The sequence below is a fragment of the Balaenoptera musculus genome, chromosome 9, assembly GCF_009873245.2.
Source record: "Balaenoptera musculus isolate JJ_BM4_2016_0621 chromosome 9, mBalMus1.pri.v3, whole genome shotgun sequence".
NCBI classification, from domain to species: domain Eukaryota; kingdom Metazoa; phylum Chordata; class Mammalia; order Artiodactyla; family Balaenopteridae; genus Balaenoptera; species Balaenoptera musculus.
Window position 1 is genome coordinate 58,151,499 of NC_045793.1, and position 21,289 is coordinate 58,172,787.

General features: G+C 34.4%; 1 protein-coding gene across 1 annotated transcript in view; it reads right to left on the reverse strand.

The window, feature by feature from the left end:
- Positions 1-21,289, reverse strand: part of CALCR (calcitonin receptor) — a 138,590-nt gene that overhangs the window by 79,640 nt on the left and 37,661 nt on the right. The window lies entirely within an intron of this gene.

Here is a 21,289-nt window from a genome sequence, read left to right on the forward strand (position 1 = left end):
GGGACACAAAACATGTAATTAAGTAAGTCATGGTGATAATAACTAGAAATTCTAGGATAACAGTCAGAGAAGTGGAAAGTCCTTAGAAAGCTTATAGAATTAAGATAAAACCTTTATCTCTGTGTGCAATAAGATTATTAGGAGAGATTCACACATTTATGGGATTGTTTTTGTACATTGCTGGTAAACTTTTTCCTTTTGTAACCTAATTTAAAATTTTACACATTAAAAAAATTTTGTTCATACACAAGTATCCCTTATGCCATCGTATGTCATTATAATTATAAGAAACAATCTTCAATGGGATTTGAAAATTATTCTGCTCTTAAACTGGCTTTTAAAAACAATCTCAAATAATATATTGAGGCTATCTGGCCAGATTTTTCCATGTGCCCTGTGAATAGCCTTATTCCCTTAAAAAGCGGTATTTCACTGACAGTGTCTGAAGAAAAGTTTTAGCAAATAACAATAATAACAGTGGTCATAATAATAGCTAATATTATTAGCATTTACTATGTATTAGCAATGTTCAAAATGCTTTATATATGTTGTCTCATTTAATTCTCACAGATGGGGTACTACTGTCACCCTCATTTTATAGATGAAAAAAATGAGGCATAGAGAGATTAAGAAGAGAAGAAAGAGGAATTGACATGGCATGTCCTGAGAACATCAATATTAAAGCATGTTGCCTTAGACATGCTGGATGCAACTGAGCAAAGACCTTTCGAATTAAAGAAATAAGAAGAAAGGGAGAGTGACAATAAAAGCAATAGAATCACAGCATTCCTATCTCTGTTCTCTTTCCTCTCCATGGAAAGCTTCCTTTGAGTATGTAATCCATATATTGAACCAGTTCTGCACCCTAAGCAGATGAAGAAAGCATTTTAGGGAGTGCCCTAAGTATTTACGAAGCAGTATTTATAACTACAATTGGAAGGAAACAAAGAGTGTAAATAATTACTGAAGTTACAAATATTAATATTCAAATGATATTATTGATCCATACTTTTGTCCTGGTTTTAACACTCACTGTACCCATATCATCTTAGGCTAATCAACACACTGCTCTAGTTTCCCATCTGTAAAATGAAAGGGCTTTATTAGCAGATGTCTAAGGTCTCTTGAAACTTGACATTTTCTAGTTCTTCTAACAGCTCAGGGAACTTCATCCTAATCTTTTATATGATGTTCTGACCTTTAATATATTTTGAGACCAAGGTCCTTATCAAATTGCACTTGACCTCTACCCACAAGGCCAGCTTCTTGTCTTAGTCATTGAAACGAAGGCATGAGAGATTTCATTTGCCTTGAAAACAGAGAAAATGATACTGACATCCTATAGATTTAATCAGCTCCGCTCTGTTTGCTGACTGGGTTATTTATTTCTGCTGTGATACTGGCCTAATAAAAAAATTAGTTCCAGTTGTGGCCAAGACAAAGAAGTCCTATTTTAGGGGAGTTATGCCCACCTTTGACATAATGAGAATAAACTGTTGGTTAACTCATAGAGCAAGGGAAGAGACGGAAAGCTTCTTTGTTATTCTATGTTATAATAATGGAATTTTCACTTTAAAGGCCCAATGCTTCTGCAGAATAATTAGCACATTTGTTTGTGTCAGCCTCAATCTCCATACATGCCAAGAGTAGATCCCTCAACCAATAGAGACCAGAAAAGTATGAGCAGGATTCCTACAAAGATTAGCATCCTTAAGAGTGCATTGTTCTAAATCTTTGAATCTTACGCTGCATTATATTTTGCAATTGATTTCTATACACATGCTCTCAATTGTACTTCACAACAATGCTTAATGAGGACAGCAAATGCAAATATATTCATTTTATAGATAAAGAAATAAGGCTTAGATAAGTGGAACTTCATATTTTACCGTATGTACAAAGGCTAGATTTAGGACTAGGAGCCAATTATTGCCATTATTACCCAAGTTATAAATGCTAAGGAAAGGATTAGAACCCAAATCTTTCCACTTGAAGGCCTGTTTTGTTTTTGTTCTATTGTGTATATATCTATATCTATTTCTTCCTATCTATCTATGCAAAGATTAAGATTATATCTTTTTGTAGGATGATGGGTGAGGTTTCCCATAATGCTATATTTCTTTATAATAAAAAAGTAATAATCAATTACTAGAAGTCCTTCATAAAGTATAAAAGAGAGGATTATGTTGCATCACTCTTAAATTATGATGTCATACGAGACCACTTTAGGATGCAGAGCTGTAAATTCATAGCATTGAAAGTGAAAAGGAATTGTGGTTCATAGCATGAGACTAAGTCCAAAGAGGATAGGCTTGAATAGGACATTGATGTGTTGTTTGCTTATTAGAACCATGAGAGTATGAAATGGCTGGTGTTTGAAAGAGAATACTATAAATGTGCCAAGAGGGTGACACGATAAGCCACTACTTCACAGTTTTGCCTTTGCCTAGTCTATAAGGGACTTCAGAGGTGATTCCACCTTAACCTAGGGAGTCAGAACTGAAGATTTTTGTCCTACCACATAATACCTATTGTAGTGCCAGGCACAAAGCCCAAACTCTGAAAATGCTTCTAACTCTAGGAAATTTGAAGTACTAGAAAGAGCTTTGAATTAGTGTCAAAAGATCTGAGTTTGATTTGAGATCTCTTTTTGTTATTTGCTAGCCATTTAGTCCTGGGCTAATGACTTGCATCTCTGAGACAGATATCTATCCTATAAAATTTAGATGGTATTAATAATTACAATGCCTCTTCACATAGTTGGGAAGATTAAATAATTATTATTATAAACTATGATGAGTACACATAAATGATTACTATTTCTATTTTTGAAAAAGGCCTTTTAAATATAACATTATAACAATTGATAACAATATTAAACATAGACACACACACTGGACTTCTTTGTGTCTATGAAGGCAGCCTGACTCATTGACTCCTTAGGACTACTTTTTATCTCATAGCTTTAATGAGTATATATTTTCTATCCAAGATAAGGAAACCTTGTTGAGCACAATATTGACCCAAGGAGAAATTTAAAAGGGATTAGTTTTATATAATTATATAGAAAATCCAGAAATAAGTCTAACTCCCCATGGGAATTTATTGTAGGGTAAATGTAGCATCTTATATTGGTAGGGAAAAGATGGATTATGTAATAAATGATGCTGGAACAACTGTAAAGCCATTTGGGAAAAATTTTGGTTTCTTCTTCATTCCCAATATGTAAATAAGTCAGATGGATTATTAATGTTAATATTTTAAATTAGGATTACTAAAAATGTTGCTTCACAACACTGATCTCCTTGAAATGTAATAGAATATAGTAATTTAAAAGTTATTTGTTAAAATGAATGTGCGAGAACACTTCATCCATGAGTGCGTCCCTGGCTTAATCAGGTTCTAATATATTTCTCCTCTTATTACTTAAAACCTAGAAGAATTGAGAATTGATTTAAGTTTTCTCTCCAATAGTTCCAAATGAAAACAGTTGCCTACTTCATTCTACATAGTAAATTTCTCTCCATCAGGACTTCAAATAGACTGAGAACTCTTTGAGGACAGGACATATTCTATTGATCTTGGTAAGCCACAATCAGTGCTTAGCAGAGTACCTTGAAAAAAGCTGCACTTAAAAAGTACTAGTGGGACTTCCCTGGTGGCACAGTGGTTAAGAATCCACCTGCCAATGCAGGGGACACGGGTTTGAGCCCTGGTCTGGGAAGATCCCACATGCCACAGAGCAACTAAGCCTGTGTGCCACAACTACTGAACCTGCGCTCTAGAGCTCGCGAGCCACAACTACTGAGCCCGTGTGCCACAACTACTGAAGCTCATGCGCCTAGAGCCCTTGCTCCGCAACAAGAGAAGGCGCTGCAATGAGAAGCCCGTGTACCGCAATGAGGAGTAGCCCCCGCTCGCCACAGCTAGAGAAAAGCCCACACACAGCAACGAAGACCCAACGCAGACAAAAATAAATAAATAAAATTGAAAAAAAAAAGAGAATAAAAAGTACTAGTAAAGCAGCAAAACATTACTTTTGATTGCTTTTTTAAACCTAGAAATTGTTTCTATATTTTTAAGTCAAAACCACAATGGTAAAATAAAATTTAGGTCAATATAAAGAAGTTTCCAATAAGTAGATATTAAAAATCTAATATGTAGTTACAATATCTAATATTTTGATAATGAGATAGGTTTCCTTTTGAAGTAGTGAGTTTCTAAGATCCCAAATCTAACAAATGTGCTTATTACTGCCTAGAAATTTCAATAATGGATGCCCATATTTTATAGAAATTTATTTTAATAATATATTTGTAACTCTAGGACTCTCATTATAGCCTTGGGTAATTACATTTCCTATTTCCATACTTAAATATTTTTCATCATAGGGGTAACAATCACTCATTAAATAAAATGGAAAATACGTGTAGAATCGAGAAGAAAATTGGCTAGAGTCTTACCACCCCAAGACAATCACCTCCAATATTTTGGTCTATTTTTTTCCCAATTTTTGGTACATATATTTATAATTTTCTCTTCCAAGTTATAGTCAAATTATAATCTTATATCTCATATATCTTATTTATTAATTTTATTTCTGTTTGAGGAGAAAAATGCTTTCTAGTACTAAGTAAGCAAACAATTCCAATTTGTTCCATAAATGTACTGATTATGTTCTCCTCTTAAAAGGAGCTCACATATGCAACTGATCTCACAGAATTATCAAAATATTAGGCTTGGGAACAAAATAAATAAAGATGAAAATGATGTATGTGTGTATGTCTGAATGTGTATAATTTTTATAAATATCTGTACTTTAGCCCTTTGTCCCTAAGTAGATAATGAGACTCTACAGTCTTTTTCACAAAATTCATTCCAAAGACACTCATGATAATATAAGCTTTAAAGTCAAATTTGTGTCCCTATTGGTTTACACTATAAAACTGAAAATTTTAGGGCAAGTTATATCACTTCTGCAAGCGTCAGTCTCTTCATCTTTAAAAATAAAAGGCTAATATAAATATTTGCCTTACACGGTTGTTTGTAGAATTAAAGCAATTAACGCATGCATACTTAGAGAGTGCCTTAGCACATAGAAATTGTTTCATAAATGTCATTTATAATTATCACTCTTGGGAAAGTCTTAGAGTCAAACCTCAAAGTAATCTCAAAATCTTGAGGCAGAAAATTTTTTTCTTTTCCAGGCTTCGGTTAAATAGAAAATGATAATCAATTTTTTGGAAATAATAATCTTTTAGAAATCACTTAAACATATCTATCGTGCCCCTGTTCTACACATTCCTATCTTCTAATTTGACCAATTCAAAAAATACTGAAAAATATGACCTTTTAACACTGACTCTCTGCTGTACTTTTCTCCAATTCTTTGACTGTCTTATAGAACATGGATTTAGTATAACAGAAGTTGTAGGCCTACTAGGGACTTGCAGGCTACCTTAGACGCTACCTGGTAGGATGTCTTAGAACTATGTTCAGACTAATAACATAAAATAACTAGCCCATCACAGGCAGAGAGCCTTTCAAGTTGAGGTTGAGAGCAGAAGATGACGTAGAGCAGATCGTAATGTATATATTAAACACAAAGCGAAAGGAGCCAGGATCTAGGAACTTAATTTGCTTTGCCAGACAGCAGTCTATCCCTTCTGGGTATCAGTACCACAGTTTACTCATTGAGATCAAGGCTGGAGATTTTATTCTAGGGATTTACGTCTTGAATTTATCAATTTGAAAGTTTAACGGCCAGTTAGGAATTAGACTGACAATGTGTTTATTTCTTTCTTCCTTCTTCTTTCCTTCCTTCCTTCTTCCCTTTCTTTCTTACTTTCTAAGAAACATCTTTATTACAAGTGTTCTTAAACATGACATGCATTGTAGAATGTGTATAACTTCCATTCACTGATTATTTCTTTGACTATAGAATTTTTTTTTTGTAATGTCTTTATGTGCTTTAGACACTTTTTCATGCATGTTAAGTTAATTTAAAAGCGACCGAGTGCTCTTGGGAAAAGAATTATTGTGTGTGGGGAAAAAATCAGTGCTTAATCCTAGGAGAGATTAAGAGATTAAGGAGAGAGAGTCTGTGTTTGACAGTTTAAGATTATGAACAAGTATAAGATACCAAAATTCTAGTTTGGATCACTCCATTCCAGAACACATGGCATTAGGTTAGCTATCTTTTGATACAAGGTGAATGAAATTGTTCCAAAGAGCATAAAACTATGGGTCAGAATAAAATAGTTTTTAGAAAAATCTATTTTTTCTTCAAAATTGCTTTCTTTCTTCAAATTTGGATTTGTATTATGAAATGTATTTTTCTTTATAAGGAGTGATTGTATACAAACGTAGCTCTACAGCTTTTAACAGAACTTCAAATTCGCTTGATAACATATCTTCTTCCTTCTCTGTCAAATAGGTGGCTTGGCAAATGAATGAATTTCAGAGGAGATATATATATATATGTATGTATGCATGTGTATGATAATATTTATGTCATATTTTTACATATATTTATATATACTAAAATAAACATAAGTACATATTTATACAACTTTATATGTATGATATATGTTCTATAAGTTAATATGTATTCATTAAAAGGTATACACTTATATTTAAATTTTATATTTAAATATTACCCATTTCTCCATTTACAGGGTATTCTAAGGATCTTCATATAATTTTAAACTTTAATGATTTCCAAACTATAAATGCTATGAACTTATAAAAACGTCATTTGAAAATTTAATTACTTAAATTTATTTTATACTTATTTAGTTTTGTGATTTTTTGAGTAATAAATTTTTTATTTAAAAAAATTTCAAAAAATTGTCATCTGATTAAACATGACAAGCAACTGAAGTAGGTAGACATCTTCAGAAAATGACTGAATGGTTCTCGAAGGAGAGTATCCAAAACAATCTTTGCCCACTTCAAAATATTGTCTAGGGATAGCTCTATATATAAGCTTCTGGGACAAAACAGTGGCCCACAGCTATTATAGAAGATAAGCATGAACAACAGAAGCACTTCACTAAATAAAAGCCCATTACATGAGGGCAGAATTCTGTGCTACTTCATGTGGGTTTGCCCTAGTGGGAAAGGAAATGCTATCTTCAGGGTTAAAATGATTAAAGCTGAGGCATCTTTGGAGAAAACAGACCTGCTCAGTTTTAATTACAGAGATGAAGTTTTTGTTATTCATTGCCTCAAAGTGTGAACAATTAAAATTCAATTTAGTAAGCTTATTAAAGAAGCACAGTAATCTAACCTCTTATTTTAGGTTCCAGAGTATAAGATACCATTGTCTACTGCTCTGCAATATTAGTTTTTTTTTCTCAAAGAGTCTAAAACTGATCAGTAAATGCTCTGATACCTCTGATTAGTCCAAAAGTTAAGTCTATGTTTATATAAATTCTGTACACTACCAACAAAGGTTAACACTAGCCTGATCGCTTTCAGGTCCCCTCCAGACACTACTCAGTTTTGTATAACCAGCGCCTTGCACAGTGTTTGGTCCAAAGTACACCTTCAATAATGTTTGGGAAATCGCTGTGAAATTTTAAATTTTATGATATAATATAAAAATAAGCTCTAAAACATTATTCTCCATTTAAATATATCAAAATTGATTATTTTATTTGAAAATGTAATATAATTTTAAAAGACTTTACTGAGAAAAGAATTAGAAATACATCTTACTCAAATTTAGCCTTTAAGGAACAAATTAAACACAAAGAAAAAGTTACTGTGAAATTTCCTAAAGTCACAGTTCATTAACACTAATGTTCTGAGGCCTCTGATTTACCCTCACTCAAGTTGCTAACTTAGGCTGAAACTGATATATAGTATTTATCCAACTTTATTGGAGATTTTGTGAAAGAGGAATGCTTGGCTTTATTTCTACAGGAAACCTTGGTCTCCAATTTCTCTTGGAGGAATGTTGCGTTTTACAGCTGTAGGAACTGGCCTGTAATATGACTGTGGGAAGATTAGTTTATTTTAATGCCTGTTGCATACATGGATAAATAGATTAATGAATGAAATCTGACAAGTGGACATACAGTAAAGATGTAAGTACGTATTTAGTTTCAAAATAAAGCAACAATTTGAAGAGCCACAAAGCTGCATATTTAATACGATTTTTCATTTATTTTTAAATCACCCCATAAATGCTGGGTATCTTTTCATGTGTCTTTTAAATTTCTTTTAATTTCATGTTTGAACATCTTGTATCTTGGACTTACATAACTTTGAAAGAATGTAGGGTCAAGGCACAGTTCCAACCACAGTTCAAACAGAACACTAGGTATTAGTGTTTGTTCAATGATTGAATGAATCAATGAATGGAAGGATGACTAAGGTTTGGGCAAAGTCAGTGCTACCAGTCTAAAACATTTACAGTAGTCATTGGAAAGATAGTACAATAAAATTAATGTTAATATATGTGAAGGTAAAATTTTCCTTGGTGTTTAGATTAACCATTCAATTTACACTCCCCTTATAATAGCAAAGCCTCACAAACATCACTATTTCTACATTTCTACATGTAAAACAGAGTTCTTTTTTTTTTTCACTGCTCTGTATCAGTGCTCATCTTTTACAGCATGAACTCTCAGGTAAACTGGTTAACCAAATTGAGCAAAGATATACTAATAAGTATTTTGACCATTATTTATATTCTAGAAAGTTAAGTTTGAAAAGAGCTCTTTTCCATTAATGGGGTTCTCATGTAATTATGTGGCAGGTCAATATAATTGTCCCTTATTATGGAACTGAGAAAATACAGTGTCTGAGAGGTTAAGTGGTCCTCATAGGAATTCAGTGGCAGACAGCAGTTGTAAATCTATAAATCAAAATATTCAGATTTTTGCTTAGTGTAAGCTATGACGAATTCTGCTAATTTTATACAGGAATATTAGATATATGCTGTCCTGACAGTGGAGAATACTGCTTAGTCCCTTCCTGACTGCTAGACCTATTTGGGGACTCAGCAGGTGGACCAGTTTTTACATTCTAGAAGCTATATAGATTATGTAACTATAGACTTTATTCTCACCTTTTAATTTAACTTTAATGTCATATTACACAAAAGGGTTGGCTCAATTTCATTTATTTGGATCAACGTAATATATTAGACAGGAGGTCCATAATTTCCTTTATATAAAAAGTGCTTAAGATTATCCATAAGTGGTGCATTTTAAAATTCATTAAAGATCCTGACATGTTCTATTAGCAAGTTTCCAGGGAGCACAGATGGCAATTAATCACACAGGTGTTGGTGATTGAGGAGAGCAGCACCATCTATGAAAAGAACTTCTGAATCTCCAGAAAAAAATAGTAATATAATTAAAGGCATCTCCTATCAATACTTCAACTTTCTTAGATCTTTATATAAATTCTTTGGTTATTAAGCAACACATTGTACACCTTAAACTTACACAATGTTATATGTCAATTATATCTCAATAAAGCTGGGAAAAAATAAAAATTTTTGCTCATTTTAGAGTTTTCCAAATGGCTGAGTGATGGAAAATCCATCCTAGCAGAATAGATGGTCCTTTAAGCCAGTGGTCCTCCAAGTGTAGTACCTGGACCAGCAGAATCCACATTGCTTGGGAGCTTGTTAGAGATGCAAATTCTTTGGCTCCACCCTAGACCTACTGAGCCAAAAACTGGTGGTGAGGCCAAGCAATCAGTGTTTTTACAAAACCCTCCAGATGATTCCCATGCAAGCTAAATTTTGAGAACCTTTACCGTAAGCTATGTGGAGGTGCCTGGAAAAAAGGCTCCCCAGAGAGAACACAGTGGAATGTAACAATTAAAGTATTATAATTTATATTATATTTAAATTATAAAACATCATTTGGTCATGGACAGAGTGTTTCTTCATTTTGAGCTCATTAGAATGTATTTAAATTAATAATTCATCAACATAGAACTATATGGATGCTAAATGCAATTTCATTCTGTGAAGAAGACTTTGCTTTAGGCAATGGTGGAATGGAAGTTATTGAATGTGGTAACCTAGGCTGAGTTACTGTGAAAGTCTTTGCAGGCTGGCAGGGACCTGAGATGCTAAATTATAGCCGTTGGTGTTCCATATGTCTATCTTGCATGTTCTATGACTTCAGGAATATTTCCCTGAATCATACATTTCCTTTACATCAAAAAACAGGGCTGAAAATTATAAACCATCTTGGAAGATGAGGAAATTAGCAAATTGCCAATCTAGGGAGCCAATATGAAAAATAGTTCTTTTACTTGAATTTATTTTATTTTTATATATTCTTCAAAGCAATTCCAGAATTTCATGGAGATATGAATATATGTGGTCATACAATTATATTTGCATTCTTTTAATCCTACTTCTTTTATTCTGTTCATTCTTTATACTGGTTTCCATGTCAACAGTGCCAATTGTAAAAGCCACTGCTAATGGAAGCTTAAAAGCAAACCAACAAAAAGAACTCTCTAGCTTTAGGTTAATTGAAACAACCCAAAGATTTGGTGGCCAAAGTCTTAATCAAAATTCCTTCCCCAGTGGGGAGAGGGGAGGGGGGAGGGGCAATATAGAGGTAGGGGATTAAGAGGTACAAACTATTATGTATAAAATAAGCTACAAGGATATACTGTGCAACACAGGGAATATAGCCAATATTTTAAAATAACTATAAACAGAGTATAACCTTTAAAAAGTGTGAATCACTATATTGTACACCTGTAAGTTACATAGTATTGTACATCAACTATACTTCAATAAGAATTCAATTGTAGCTAAATTTTTTATATGATTAAATCATCATCAATGAATTATCACAAAAGTTGATTTTAAATTATAGCTGAAGAATATTTAGTATACTGAATAAATAAATCAGCAAAGCTAATAATATGGTTAACATTCACACTGTATTAAAAATATCATTCTTTCTGAGGTTTTAGAAAAACAACTTATACAAACTGTAGAAGGAATATGAGTTTTGTTACTATGACCCCTGTTGAATACTCTCAAATACTATCTATAGGTAGCCATGCAGAAATAATTCCCATAACTGTGTTATATGAATAAAAGAAAGTAGTGGTAAACTAATCAAAGTTCTCATTATTTCAATATTTTCCTCCTTGTCAGTTTTGGGAAGCATACTGCATGAGTAAGTCTCTCTAAAGGCAAGTGCAGGCTCTATAACAAATAGCTATACACACAAGCCCCAAAGAGATTATATCCAGTGTTGGAAGGGTTTAGCTCCAAGAGTGGGACAGTGCTGAAGACAGAAAGGGACTTTTCAGTCTTTCACAGTCTCCTTCACTATCCACTAGTCATTAATGTATCTGTATAAGTGATTCTGTTGTATGGGCCAACGTTTGCTGCATCTCCTTTTACCTTAGGCAGATATTCAGGAGGTTAGGTTAAAAAAGATCTCAAGCAGCAGAGAATGTAGTTTATTGACAGGATGCTTTACAGATAGATAATGATAGTAATGAGGAAGCTCCATAATTGCTCTTCGTGGTGGGCCAAAACCTCAGTCAATGGCTGATACATATGGAACAAAATTATTGAGGCACTTTGTTTCAGAACTGGAATGGTTCCCAAATTAGAACAGATCCACTAACAGTCCATCTGGCTAGGTTTTGGAATGGTGGACAGATTGTGGCCTATGGAAGCAATTCTTTAGAATAAAAATGGCAGGGGTGTTCCTTTGCCAATAAACCCAGAGGACTTTGTAGGAATTCAATACATATCTATATCAGAGAGCCTTGATTGTTCACATCCAAAGTAGAAAAATCTCAAAAAAAGACGTGAGTATTCAATGTCATTGGTGTGAAAGATAATTTCCCATTTCCTGGTCAATGCAGAAATGCTTGTCAAACTACATGTAGGATCAACTCATTTAGCTGATATGCTTTATAAAAGATCAATGTACTGCCAAACTAGTAGGGAAAACAGTGCTCTGGCTTCCCTTCATATGACTCTGGTATACACAGGAGCCGCAGAGAACCAAGGCTTCTTTGGATCATGGTTAAAATTAGGGCTGGACTTAAAATTTAGGAAGAAAGTGATCATATGTTCATAAGGGACTAGCAACTCCTTTAGTTAGTTTAGCCAGTTTCAAATACTACCTTTCTGCTTAAAGAACGAACATGGAATAAAAGCCTCCAAAGGATTTACAGTTCTAGGATCAAAGAGAAGAGCTTTGATTCTTTTTTTTTTTCTCTTAGGCGCACGCAATCTAACCCAGGGAACACAGCCAGGGAGATCACCCAGTATGGACCGGGGCTTCTGGGTTTTGTGGTGTAACGTAAATTGGAGGAGCCAAAATCCTCTTTCTCCCTGGTCAACTCATGGCATTAGTGTAATGAAAGGTTGCAATGCTCTGCCAAACCAAGGACAAGCAGACAGGAAATCCTGCAATAATAGAGGAAAGCCCAGCAGCGTTGGGTGGTAGGGGACCTAGGTCATAATAGTCACTCAGTAAATAGTCTACTGAATAGAATAAATTAATTCTAAATTCAGCTCTACTGATAACTACCTATTCAACCTTAACTATTTTTCTTTCCTGAACTTTCAAAAACCAAGTGTGATAATGGTGCTTACTTCCCAGGACTCTGACATTCTAGAGGGACAATACCTAGAAACACATCTTGTGAAGGATGAGGGATTAAAGATGGTATTTCTCTAAAAGTCACCTGGGGACTAACATTTTAGGGGATAAAAGTGGTGCCAATTTTTTCATTTTTATTCTTGTTTTATTTAATAAAATTTAGGTAATCTAAATCGAAGAATACTCCCTTTTCCAAGGGATTCAGTTACATGATTTTCATTTCAACAAGCCAAAAGTGTGTCTGATGGACACTCATTTTTATTATATTAAGTAAAATGCCCAAGAGATGACTCAGCACTAATTATCCAATATGACTTTATTTTTGCAGGAAGTTCTAATCACCTTCCTAATCTGGCACTCTTTCCTCCAGAAGCCTGACATGTTTTACAAATTATGCTTCATATTTTCAACTGAAATACTGGCCTTTGACCGCTGTTGAAATGCCAAGACCAATGGGAGGGATAAAGCGCTAAGTTGCTATTGGTTTTTATGTTTTTGTGTTAATGAAACATCAAAGCTGAGGTTTCAGTGGGGGATGGTATTGAAGGAAAGATGAAAAAGACCTGGCATTGTTGATGCTTAGACACAAACTGCTAAGTTAGGGTGGGGAAATACACTGATATAAAAGGGTGTTCATTTCATCATTTTACTGTGGGTTCACTCTGAATGAAGAAGAGTAGGAAGATAGGGGCCTTTGCTCATGAGGTTTAAGCAGATCTAAAATTTACAGAGATAAGCCAACAACACTTTAGTCTTTTTCCCCCTTGTCCAGTAAATTCTGAAAGTACTCAACTTTTTTTTCTGCCACAAATGTTATTTCTTTGGGAAATAAATCTGGGGGTCATTGCTGACAAATTTGGTGGCAGTCTGCTTTTACCTTCCTGATGTCTATTTAGCAGTTGGTATAGATACTCATTACCCTAGAGACCAGCTCTCTGTCCCACATTTCAAAGTGGAAAACAAATCAAGCACCATTGGTTAACAAAAGATCCCTTTATCTAATAGAAGGATGATTTTGAAGATGCCACTTTAAACAGAATGATCTAAAGAAGAAAGCTGACTATGGACATTTTCTCAATGTCATAAAGTTCTGTATCAAAATAGCTAAATACAAAACAAAGAAACACAATTTACTACACACCCATCAAATGTTTGGCAAGTATTTCACATTATCTCTAATATTTACAACAGCCCCAAAAAGTAGGTATTAGTAGTTCCTGTTGAGTAAAGCACAGGAGTAAATAAATGATCCAGGATTTGTAAACTAGGAGAAGCCCATTCACTTCCCTCTGTACCATGATGCCTCTTAAGATGGGGTCTCCTCAGTCACAAGTGCTCAGAGATTGCAAACCTGACTCATTCAAAAATATTTGTCATTCTTTTGAATAAAGATGTAAATGCAGGTAGACATTATTTGTTTCTATCCATGTTAGTACCCCTCCCCCTGAAATTCCTAAGTTTAACTAATTATGGTATCAAGATAAACCATTCTTTTGAAGAGTCTGCATTTCTGATGATGATAATGAGGGATTAGTAAACACCTATAGAACAGTGGTTGCAGAACTGAGCACAATATGGAGGTCAAACAAGTTTTATTACATTTTCTCTTCCTCCCTCATTCTTCAGTAAAATTATTGTATTCACAAGGCTTTACTGAAGAGAGACACAGGTGCTACAATAAATATTTACCCTTACACAAGTCCAGAGAGCCTACAGTGTTTAGAAATAGATAAATAACCCCATACAAATCTATTCAAATACACAAAAGAGAGAACACGTCCTGAGTTATACTAGGTATTTTATGTATACTGTCTCAATCTATATAAAAACCAAGAGAGAGAGATTGATTACTTCATCTTATACACGAGAAAAATGAGATTCAGGGAATCTTACTAATATCATTAAATTAGTCAGTGATAGAGTTGTGATGCTCATCTTCCTAACAGTAAACTATGTTGCCTCTCAACATTATTTACAGATTATTTTATGGCTATTCATAGTAATTCGCCCATAATTCCTCATGTGAATACACAGAAATATAAGCGTTAAGTTTCACTGTCATTGAATCTTGCTGACCTGTGATTTTTAATTCTATACTTATGCTCTATTTCTCCACGTACAATCAGCATTTCTTCTAATCATAAGACATGGCTTATATGAAATCCTGGTAATTGCATAACTGAAATCTATTGGATAATTTATACCAAACAAGCTGAAATGCAAATTTTATTCTTCATATTAAAAAAAAATTCCACCTGGCTGGGTACTTCACCATGGAAGCTTAAATTTCTTAAGTGCATAGGCCTGTCTTGCTTAACATACACTCAAGTTTGCGGTTTTTGAATGAGTGAATGAATGAACTAATGTCCTCACTGAGACCAAAAGGTACCTCTCCTTGGCTTAGTAGTTGTCACTTGAGGTATACAGAAAATTGCCAAAGAATTTCAAAATTGAAAGAATTTCATATTGAAAACCAGAAGTAAATAAGTTTGGTTTACCTACTCAGGGCTGGATATGCTCTTTAAGCAGTTGCCCTTGGCCTAAGAGACAGCTTGATTATTTCTCTGATCTAATTATGAAGTTAGGCATAAACTGAGCCAGTGTGGGACTTCTGAACTACTAAACCATACTGAGCTCTGTCTGCTAATGCCATGATATTAAAAGTTCTCTGGTTAGAAACAGAATTTTCAATTTTTTTTTTTAACTTTGGAAGTTATTTGCATCCTCTCAAATCTTTCAAGGTACCTTCTTAACCCTTGCTGTATTAAATAATTTTACCTATTTATTTAATATCATATGTGTTTATATGCATCTACCAAAACAGAAAATGCATCCAGGGTAGTATTTTGCTATTCTGAGGAGAAGGAATAAGTTAGTTGGTAAAGCTGTCCAGAAGTTCTTTCTCGCTTGTAGTCATTGATTTTAAGCTTCGAGTGTGTGGAGGAAGTATAAGAGCATGTTAAAAGTGCAAAATAAATCTAGAGCTGTTTTCTATGCTAAAGGCTTTTTGCCCTCAGACAGTCACGTGCTATTTCATGGAAGTGAGTGGCACACTTTGCCACTAGTCCTGGGCATTAATTTTTTTCCTGCTCTACAGATCAGCTTAAAGAGATCATTCTTTTTTTAATTTTTATTTTATTATATTTTTTTAACATCTTTATTGGAGTATAATTGCTTTACAATGGTGTGTTAGTTTCTGCTTTACTTTTTTATAAAGAGATCATTCTTACTGTGCCACGCACTTCTATTTACGAAATGTTTCCTGGGGGCTTCCCTGGTGGTGCAGTGGTTGAGAATCTGCCTGCTAATGCAGGGGACACAGGTTCGAGCCCTGGTCTGGGAAGATCCCACATGCCGCGGAGCAACTAGGCCCGTGAGCCACAATTACTGAGCCTGCGCGTCTGGAGCCTGTGCTCCGCAACAGGAGAGGCCACGATAGTGAGAGGCCCGCGCACCGCAATGAAGAGTGGCCCCCACTTGCCGCAACTAGAGAAAGCCCTCGCACAGAAACGAAGACCCAACACAGCCAAAAAAATTAAGTAGAAATAAAAATAAATAATAATTAAAGGTGCTAATAATAAAAAAAAAAAAGAAAGAAATGTTTCCTGTTAACTGATTTTGGAAGGAAAACCTGGAGACTTCGAGAAAACTCTGAGCTCTTCTCACAGTATAGAAAAAAAGCAATCTCTAAAAATTATAGAGAATAGTAGAGAGCATCATCTTTTATTTTTTTCCCCAAGAGGAAAGCTTTTTGTTTCTCTTATATATGTTTAGTGATTTCTTAACTCTCTTGTATTTTTTCATGAAGTTTCTTTTGAGCTATTCTTGATATAAAATATTAGTGATGGGATATAAATATGGACTGTGGATTAAATAATAGTATTGTATCATTATTAAATGTCCTGATTTTGAGAACTCAGCTGCAGTTATGTAAGAGGATATCCTTATTCTTAGAAAATATACACTGAAGTATTTCAGGGTGACGAGGCATAATGTTTCTAACTTACTCTTTTTTATTTTTTTAACAACTTTATTGGAGTATAATTGCTTTACAATGGTGTGTTAGTTTCTGCTTTATAACAAAGTGAATCAGTTATACATATACATATGTTCCCGTATCTCTTTCCTCTTGCATCTCCCTCCCTCCCACCCTCCCTCTCCCACCCCTCTAGGTGGTCACAAAGCACCGAGCTGATCTCCCTGTGCTATGCGGCTGCTTCCCACTAGCTATCTATTTTACGTTTAGTAGTGTATATATGTCCATGCCACTCTAACTTACTCTTAAATGGTCCAAAATATAATCATAAAATAATGATAAAGCAAATGGATTGGTAAATCTGGGTAAAGGATATATAGGAATTCCTTGTACTATTCTTGCCACATTTTTATACGTTTGAAAGTCTATGAAAATAAGTTTAAAATTAATTAATATTAAAAAAAAAGTTGTGAAACAATTCTCATCATTTTAAACAAGGAACCATAAAACATTTATTAAGCTGTGAAGTAATGAAAAGATTTTTTTTCTCTTAAGTTCTGTTCCAGGTTTCAGGTTAAAATGAAATGCCCTCATTGACACCATTCTCTAATATGTTTAGTGCTTTAGAGGAGAAGAATATAATTTAGCACTTTGAGTGAGAAAGTGCTCATTTGTTAGGTTATCCATAGAACCACAGTGTATAGGAATGGATTAAGACAAAAGCTGGTGGTGCAAGGGGGCACAGAGCCCATGTTTCCGAACAGGCTTTTGTCTCTTTATGATGCTGCATTGGACAATGTCCTGCAGGTTTGTGGCTATCAACTTTGTATAGCGTTTTATTAGTCTAGTCTTACATTACACTTTTTCAACTTTTCAACTTTTCTTTTTGGTAGTAATACAACTGAATGTTTTTCATATCTAAAACATAAATGAGTACTTATAGGTGTAACTATATGTCTCTTATCCCTTTCTTCACTTCGTAGAATCCCATGCTTTCCAACTTAAATATTTTCTCTGGTTTTTCCTATTATTATTACTTTTAGCTTAGCCTATGTAACTAGCTTCTTATTTGATCATTTTAAAATAATTTTGTTTTTAAAATTAACAAATATAATTCTCCTATCAATCACGTAACCAGCTTGTTACAATTCTTTCCATGAATCACTTTCTACAAACCTCTTGTCCTTGTTTATAATCCTATGCTATGCTTTAAACCATTTTTGACTATATATATGTATATATTTATAATAGTCAAATATATATAAAATTTACAATATATGAATTCAAACCATCTGGATGACGTCAACATTTTTATTCTCTTACATAAGGTCAAATAACATGTTTGATAGTTTTTTTTCCCCCTTACCAAATTAATGAAGTTGACTAGTTGTTATGGGACTCTTTTAGTCAGGGCCTAAGACAATTCATACTATTCCATTCATAAATGTAAATTTACTTTATTTAGAATGGGTACCATTAAATATAAAACATTTCAATCTTTGTCTAGCAGAATATTAGCCAGGTAGTATGTGCTTAACATGTGCCTTAAAAAAAAAATAACTAACTGATTCACTAAATTGTAGCAGTGATCACTTTGCTATGATGATGGATAATTAATGAAGGACATGGAAAACGTAATAGGGTACTAACTTACAATTTAGTTTTTAATAAACCTAAACATTCAAAATACGTAAATGTCATAAAGTCTCTTCCTTCATTGGGACAATTGTGGTTACTGTAACAACAAAAACAATCAAGAATGTATAATTATATGTTCTGATGAAAAAGCAGACCGACCTGGATAACCTTTTAGCGTGTTTGATTTTCTGGATAGGTGATTATCTGGTTTATTCTTGCCCTCTGGGATATTCCTAGCATTTTTAGTGCAAAGAAGTGTTTAACTCCTGTCTCAATTCCTTCTGCTACAGTTTTATGACAGTTATTCTTCTTGCACCTTCAATAGAGGTGGTGAACATTTGGTCAGCATTATCAATCCATTTAACATCACTTTGTGCTCAGATCCACCCTCAGGTTAGTGTTTCTCTCCTGGACTAGACAGTTCTGATCCGCTTAATGTTCTGTTTCTCTATCTTTAAAATACGTTAGTCTTCTCTCCTGTACTCTAACGGTTCTTAACCTTTTCTTGGTTTGCAGACCCTTTTGAGAACCTGATGGAAGCCATGGAGTCTCTCTCCAGGCAGATAGGCAACCATTCAAGAGTCTGTGCACATTTCAGGATATAGTGCACATTTCAGATAATGGCTATTGAAATAAGAATCTCCTCAGGTGGTTGTGTAAATAGTAGATTCCTGAGGCCAACTCCCTGAGTACTAATTGGCGACAACTGAATAAGCACCTAGAATCTGCATTTTAATAAACTCTAGGTGACAATGATGTTTGAAGATTGTGCCATACTCTGAGATATATGAAGACTGCACCGTACTCCTCTGGAGTCTAGGAGCCTCAGATGAAGAATTTCCACTCTATGTTCTCTCCAGGTTTTATGTCTCTTAGCTCCTAGAAGAATCTAAACTTAGAGACCTTACATACTTTATTTAGTATATAACATGTTAGTCCAAATCTCCAGGGTAAGGATTTATGAAATCCCAATCACATATCAAAGTCCCATTTCCTCTCTGAAGTTTTCTGTGAATTTTTAAGCTCCTAATGATTTACATTTATTGACTGTATCACTTGTTTGGCAAAGCTATTATGTTTATGTATTTAAGATCTTGGTTGCTCTTTAGAGGAGGCATATGATTATCTTATTTCTCCCATTTTGATCACAAGCTTTTGAGGACAAGGATCTAGTACAGACCCATATAACCACTGATTGCTCAGCCCAGTGTCCCAGGAAAAGTAAAAAACTTAATAAATCTTTGTTGGTTGATAAATGCATGATTAAAGGAATAAATGTTCTTCTAAAATCAATAACTCTCCTTAAGAGTCTATGACAATGTACTCTTTGGCCAATGACATCCAAGGAGTCATTTCCACATGGCACAGGTCTCTGGAATCAGATATATGTGACCTAGGATAACATTCCAGATCTGATATTTGTTGGTTGTGTGTTCTTGGGCAAGCTACCGAATGCCTCTAAAAGGCTCAGTTTTCCCATATGTAAAACAAGGATAATGAGAACATTTCCATCACAGGATTGTTGTATCAAAATGAATTAATAGAGGCAAAATGCCCAGCACAGTGCTGGCATATGGCAAGTACTCAGTAAGAGTTAGTTGTTTTTTGATTTCTTGGTGATGCTGGCCTTTTATAGCATGTGGTAAACAAAATTCTAAGATGACCCCCCAAATTTCTGCCCCCAAGTGTACTGTCCTGGTATAATCCATTATCATTGAGTTGGGGCAGGACTGTGAATAAATTCTAATTCACTCCCATGATTAGGCTATGTTATATGGCAAGAGCAAAGGGTTTTTACAAATATAACTAAGGTCTCAAATCTATTGACTTTAGTTAATCAAATGGGAGATTTCCTGGGTGGGCTTGAGTTAATCAGGTGAGTCTTTAAAGGAATTGCACCCTTCCAGAAATTGAAAATTTAAAGAATAAAAGGACTTATGTCCATGGCTACATGACAAGAAACTATAGGTAGTCTCTAGGAGCTAAGAGCAGTCCCTACCAATAGTTAGCAAGAAAATGGGGACATCAGTCCTAAAACCAACAAGGAAACAGGACCCTCTATCCTACAACTACAAGAAATTAAATTCTGCCAACAACCTTGAAACATCCTTGGAAGAGAACTCCAACTCTGATAAGATCAGAGCAGGACTGATACCACGATTTCAGCCTTGGGAGACCCCACCCAAGCAGAGTACCCACAGCAGCAATAGAAAACTAATACATTGCATTAACAAGCTTGTGAGTGCTGACTGAAGTTGGATAAAGCGTGAATTATACCTTAAGTTTTCAAATCTGAAAAAAAGTTCCTTGCAAATAAGAGAAAGGAATAGGTAAATGAACCACTTTCTGTTTCTGTATATGCTTCCTTTAAAATTCCTATTCTGATTTGGCATTCCAAGCTGGTTTTCCTAACACCAGAACCAGATATGTGTTAATTATTCATTGTATACAACATCACAGTGTTTCATTAAGAAATAGTTTATGGCCCCCTTTTTCCGTGACACACAATCAATACATTTTGAAGCATTTTTGTATGTTTAATATGTTTTCACAATTTTCAGAACGGAATATATTTCTGAATGCGCTTCTATAATGGAATCATGACGTCTTAGCTGTGTGTAGAAACACAGTCTCTACTTAAAGGTTCCATTCTTTTCAACATAACACAGCTAATAAAATTTCTAAATATGGATCATTTTATATTATTAACCACGAAAACCAAACCCAGAGTTAAATTCTTGCTTTGCCATCTCAGTGATTTACACATATAAATTAAAAAGGGAAAATAATCAGTCAAACAGAGACAGCTAGAGTTTGTCTTCCATATTAAACTGAAATAGATTGAAGTTGGGAAGTATTGATCAAGCTTGTACCAGCCCTTATGAAGCTCTCTGAGAAGCCACCATCTTTTAGAAGAGGGACAGCAAGCAAGGGAAGGTTAGAGTTTATAGCAGAATGCCAGATATTTAGTAGAATTTCTCCGGGTCTTTTGTCTACGTTAATAAAGATATGCATCACCCCAAAAGTAGAATAGCTGCAATTCTAACCAAGCCTT